The sequence below is a fragment of the Leptodactylus fuscus genome, chromosome 1 (assembly GCF_031893055.1).
Source record: "Leptodactylus fuscus isolate aLepFus1 chromosome 1, aLepFus1.hap2, whole genome shotgun sequence".
In the NCBI taxonomy this organism is placed as follows: Eukaryota; Metazoa; Chordata; class Amphibia; order Anura; family Leptodactylidae; genus Leptodactylus; species Leptodactylus fuscus.
Window position 1 is genome coordinate 14,733,041 of NC_134265.1, and position 6,045 is coordinate 14,739,085.

The 6,045-nt window shown below is 48.9% G+C and overlaps 3 protein-coding genes across 3 annotated transcripts in view; 2 read left to right on the forward strand and 1 right to left on the reverse strand.

Annotated features, from left to right (window-relative positions):
* LOC142190426 (gastrula zinc finger protein XlCGF66.1-like) overlaps window positions 1–6,045 on the reverse strand; it is a 198,610-nt gene that overhangs the window by 112,076 nt on the left and 80,489 nt on the right. The window lies entirely within an intron of this gene.
* The window catches only part of LOC142189903 (uncharacterized), a 490,808-nt gene that overhangs the window by 35,034 nt on the left and 449,729 nt on the right, over window positions 1–6,045 (forward strand). The gene's annotated exons all lie outside the window — the stretch shown is intronic.
* The window catches only part of LOC142189293 (uncharacterized), a 42,305-nt gene that overhangs the window by 9,491 nt on the left and 26,769 nt on the right, over window positions 1–6,045 (forward strand). The gene's annotated exons all lie outside the window — the stretch shown is intronic.

Here is a 6,045-nt window from a genome sequence, read left to right on the forward strand (position 1 = left end):
CCCTGGTCCTGTCACAGTACGGTATCCTGGCTACCCCAGTGTCATACATGTGAGGCATAAATTACAGTTTGGGCACACAGCAGGGCGCAGAAGGGAAGGGGCGCGATGCGGCTTTTGAGGTACAGATCCTGTAAGGTATTAGAAAAGTGGATTCCCCAAAGGAGTGACCCCATTTTGAAAACCGCACCCCTCAAAGAATTTATCAGGGGGTGTAGTGAGTATTAGTATCCCAGACGTGACTGCACAGCGGATGGTGAATATGTAAACTGTGCCAGGTACATTAGGAACACCAAATTCCCTTCTATGTCCCAGTAGCTCCTATGATTGGGGGAGTCACTTTGGGGGTCACTTCTGGTGTCATTTCCCTCATAAGCTGTAAATCTGGGGTGTCCCCTGATATCCGCTTGCACAGCTTATATATTCCCTTCCTGCCGCAGCCAGTTGTGTTCTAATGATTTGGCGATTTTGGGTATTTTTTGTCCTCACATTACTAGATGCTATATTTTCTTTATTTTTCTGGTGACGCGGCCATATAAGGGCTTGTTGTTTGCGGGATTCGATGCATTTTGTAATGACACCATTTTATTTTATTAACTCTGTTTTGCTGGATTTTAAAAAAAATAAAGAAATTCTGGCATTGCGTTTTCCCTTTTTAAAATTTGGCAGAACGATTGCACAAACCGTTGGATGTGTAATCCACAAGGTTAAATAAAAACAGCTCCAGGGCAACAGGGTGGCTCAGTGGTTAGCACTTCAGCCTTGCAGTGCTGGAGTCCTGGGTTTCAATCCCACCAGGAACAACATCTGCAAGGAGTTTGTATGTTCTCCCCGTGTGTGCATGGATTTCCTCACATTCTACAAAGACATAATTAAATAAAAAAAAATAATAATGTACATTGTGATCCCTATATGGGGATCACAATCTACATTGAAAAAAAACAAACAAAAAACCCCAGCGCCGATAGGGGTTAAGGAGTGGGTGTTAGTGGTTAGATACAGCTTACACCCACTCAATTACGTCGACACTGACAGGGAAAACCTTCCTGACTGCTCGACATAATTTTGCGTTGGTAACTAGTTCCACGGTGCGGTTTCATATTCCGGACTTAATGAATCTAGACGTGCCTGCAGGAAAAACCTTATATCTGTTTCTGTTCAGGGAATAATGATACAAAGAAATGGGTGTAAAAAATAGCTCAGCCCAGATAGGGTTAATTGTATGAAGTGGAGCATGTAATCGATACAGTATGCTATATCGGGGCATGATACCGAAAAGTCCGGTGTATACAGATTATGACAGTATGAATATGAGGGCTATTTGGCCGAGCTTAGGTTCATCCTGATGCTGGATAAGAGATCTGTAACAATAAGGAAATTAGTTTTGATAGTTTTTCAGAGTAGCATTGATAATAGATGTATCCATCTCTACTACCCCGGAGGCTACACGGAGGCGAGGAGTTTTTTGGCTGTATTGTATTAATGCTCCAATCCAATGAGTCGTTCATAGTATTGCACGATCCACTAACGGTTAAAATTAAAACTAGTATATTGACATGACCTACCTTAGATACTCACCACTTGTCCCACGGTTTTCATCTTTTGTGCTTTGGTTCCGTCCGTCCATCAGGAATGTAGCCAGCATCTCTCTTAACATAGCGCAGATGCGCTTTTGCTATACTATATTGGCCCATGTACGACGTGGCCCCGCCTCCAAGAGGCCAGTCCACATTACACTGTGGACTGGTGGAATAGCTGTATGGGCGTGTCGAATGGGTGGAGCTGGGACGGCCTCAACACTATTTAAAGCCCGTCCCTACAACGCTCAGTGTCATACCTACACAAGTACTGGGGTCTACCACTGAGGCCCCAGGAAGTGCGGTTTTCACCGCAATACATCGTTTCTCTAGCAATAATCATCCTCCTGATGAGCCATAGCGGCGAAACGCGTAGAGGAAGCCAACTATCATGTTAAGTTATCGCTGCAGTAATAGGCAGGGCACCAGAGTATAGAAATGACTATACAGCTGAGTATATAGTGTGGTTACTTGGGGGAGTCATAAGATTAGCTATAGGTTGACCTGACTTATTATCTAACCCTAGTCTCCACTACTCACTATACACAATTGTATATACATATATACCTGCCTATTTACAATAAGAATCATTATTTAGTTGCTAGATAAGAGTTTTGCTGGGAAACCATCTATTGTTATGCCGTTCATTAAAACTCCCCTAACAAACAATATATTGGAAGGGAGTGACACAGAAAGATACGGACGGTACCACCTAGCAATACATGGTGATTGTACCAACCATAAAATAGTATCAGTCATTTGTTTTTAGTCACCTTATTCACTTTATTTATTTTGGAATGATCACTGGGTGTAGATTTTTAACTATAGCCAATAAAAGTTAGGTTTTATTATTTTTGTGTCTAAAATGGAGTACCCTTGTGTGATTAGATGTCAAGGATAAATTAAAAATTAACTCCTAAACTAAACTCTCTCTCCCTGCCTAACTTCTAATTTAATTCAATTTAAAAAAAAATCTATAATTACCCAAATCCCTGGAGCAGTCATGTGACCACTCCAGGGACACTTTCTGATAATCAGGAACGGCACCTCCCCCTCTTCCTGTCTTCTGGTAGAGGGCGGAATAGCTTAGCCAGGGAGACATGAGGGAGGGTGGGAGACATGAGGGAGGGTGGGAGACATGAGGGAGGGTGGGCGGAGCTAGAAATGGGTGGGGTTCGCTATTCTAAACAGAGACATGGGAGGGTAGGAGGGGTTAGTAATGGGCGGCATCGCTATTCTAATGAGAGATAGGGAGGGGGAGTTTAGGAGTGAGGGGGTACTGCGTGAGAGGGAGTTAGTGCAGCAGCTTCACAGGAAAACTGCACAGCAGGAAGGTACAGCATATAAACAATTACAGAGGATGCAGCTGCAACCAGAGACACACAGAAATCACTCCAAAGCCTGCTAAAAGTATACAGGTGCACTTCTTCACCCATTACCAGCACTCTCAGACCTTTATAAAAAATAAGAAAAGTTCTACCTGGAAAACCCCTTTAACTAAAATGCAAAGAATCACACTGTGGCCCAAGGCTACTATTTTTCCTTTGCCACAACCTAGAGGAGATGGGCAGTGGGGCAACCTGTCCTCCCAACTTTCCACATGATTCAGCACATAAACAAACCAAATGGGATTCATATCTAAAACACAGCACAAAATCTTTCCATGGTTCATTCTTCATATAGGGATACTTCATATACCGGGTTCTTAAAAAGATCAGAGGATTTACTCTTCATACAGCTCACCCGACATATAGAGAGCACAAGACAAGAGGAGAGCAGAAAGTGGCCGTGATAAGGCTCCGTAACTTGCAGCTGCATTTTGGACAAATTTTCATCTTTCTTCCTTGTCAGGTCGCCCCCCTGTCCACTTATACGGGTGAATAGCAAATCTCCTCCGGCCCCAATTTATTCGAGCGCAATCTGCTCCAAGTATCGCCGTACTGAAATCCAAATTAGTATAAAATGTTTTATGAGCCAGTTCAGAGAAATACACACAGTCACCGGGTGCAAGTATGTGGCCAATATGGATTCTGGGCTATAATGGAGGATAGTGAGGTTTCCCTACATTGTAGGTGCGGTTATACATTGCAGAGACAAAGAGAAGCTGCGATTAGTATAATTATCGGAACATCACTGGGTATAAAGCGGTTACATAAGTGGTAGCAAATAACTATTAGATAAGGAAGAAAGAAGAAGTTTCATCCCATTACAGAGAAGAGCAAAGGGGCGGGAAGAGCTGTGGGAGAAAGGAAGGTCAGGATGGAGACGACACAAGCTGCAGCCCTCACAATACTGTATAGTGGCAGAATGTGGAGGCCAAACTGTATGGGGTCCTCCTCTCTCTCCTCCATGTCCCCCCCTCTCTCCTCCGTGTCCCCCCTCTCTCCTCCACGTCCCCCCTCTCTCCTCCACGTCCCCCCTCTCTCCTCCACGTCCTCCTCTCTCTCCTCCACGTCCTCCTCTCTCTCCTCCACGTCCTCCTCTCTCTCCTCCACGTCCTCCTCTCTCTCCTCCACGTCCTCCTCTCTGTTGCAGATATATATATATATTTTTTTTTAACAACAGAACCTCTTAGCTGTAGAACACTACAGCGAGGTCCACAGGCCAAATGGTGGGGGGCTGTATGTCCTGAACTCAAATGTGAACTACTGCAAAGACACAGCAGCGCGGTACTTAATGTGAACAGCTGCAAAGACACTGCAGCCTGAACTCAAAGTGAAACTGTGAGTACTGTGCGACACTCCATGTGAACAAGGTGCAACTAAAACCCTTCCAGTTTAGCTCACTGGCCAGGTGCACCAGTACAAGTGAAACACACCACTGTTGCCAAGGGGTTAACACTCACCCCAGGCCAGCAAACACACACCCTTACCCCTGCGACAGCTAGGGGCCACCCACAGAAGTTTAGAACATTCTCCTGCACACAGCTTGGAGCCATACATGAAGTCAGACAATAACACATAGGCTATCTCAGAGACCATACCTGCTGCAGATCTACAAGCTGGAACGGCGTCTACCGCTCCTAGCCCTGGTGTAGATCTAACGGTTCAGGGTATACAGGCCCTACCTAACAGCACCCAGGAGAAGGCAGAGGAACCCCATAGAGAGGCCTAGTCAGACAACCAGCCTGAGTACTGGAGCCTATCCCTGCAAACTACTGTCATTCACTACATGGACTTAGAAGAGATTTTAGTCAAAGTGTGAGGCCCCCAGCGGGCGTCGGCTCACACTATTTAAAAGGAAGTCCCCCGCTCAACAGGGGCGATGACCATGACCTCACCGCTCATGCTCAGTAGGGGAGAAATGGCACTTAGATTGTGAGCAACTCCAATACGTCTGAACTTTCTGAGTAAGGTGAATGCTGGACGGTTAGACTGACCAGCAGGTGGCGCTCTGCACTATGATAGTAACCTGCAGGACCCAATCCTAACACTCTATCTCCTCCATGTCCCCCTCTCTCTCCTCCATGTCTCCCCCATCTCTCTCCTCCATGTCCCTCTCTCTCCTCCATGTCTCCCCATCTCTCTCCTCCATGTCCCTCTCTCTCCTCCATGTCTCCCCATCTCTCTCCTCCATGTCTCCCATCTCTCTCCTCCATGTCCCTCACTCTCCTCCATGTCCCCCTCTCTCTCCTCCATGTCTCCCCCCTCTCTCTCCTCCATGTCTCCTCATCTCTCTCCCTCCATGTCCCTCTCTCTCCTCCATGTCCCCCTCTCTCTCCTCATGTCTCCCCCTCTCTCTCCTCCATGTCTCCCCCTCTCTCTCCTCCATGTCCCTCTCTCTCCTCCGTGTCCCCCCCTCTCTCCTCCGTGTCCCCCCCTCTCTCCTCCGTGTCCCCCCCTCTCTCCTCCGTGTCTGCCCCCTCTCTCCTTCCGTGTCCCCCTCTCTCTCCTCCGTGTCCCCCCCTCTCCTCCGTGTCCCCCCTCCGTGTCCCTCTCTCCTCCGTGTCCCCCCCTCTCTCCTCCGTGTCCCCCCCTCTCTCCTCGTGTCCCCCCTCTCTCCTCCGTGTCCCCCTCTCTCTCCTCCGTGTCCCCCCCTCTCTCCTCCGTGTCCCCCCTCTCTCTCCTCCGTGTCCCCCTCTCTCTCCTCCGTGTCCCCCTCTCTCTCCTCCGTGTCCCCCCCTCTCTCCTCCGTGTCCCCCCCTCTCTCCTCCGTGTCCCCCCCTCTCTCCTCCGTGTCCCCCCTCTCTCCTCCGTGTCCCCCCCTCTCTCCTCCGTGTCCCCCCCTCTCTCCTCCGTGTCCCCCCCTATCTCCTCCGTGTCCCCCCCTCTCTCCCTCCGTGTCCCCCCCTCTCTCCTCCGTGTCCCCCCTCTCTCCTCCGTGTCCCCCCCTCCGTGTCCCTCTCTCCTCCGTGTCCCCCCCCTCTCTCCTCCGTGTCCCCCCTCTCTCCTCCGTGTCCCCCCCTCCCCTTCCTCCGTGTCCCCCCTCCCTCCGCTGTCCCCCCCCTCCCTCCTCCGTGTCCCCCCCCTCA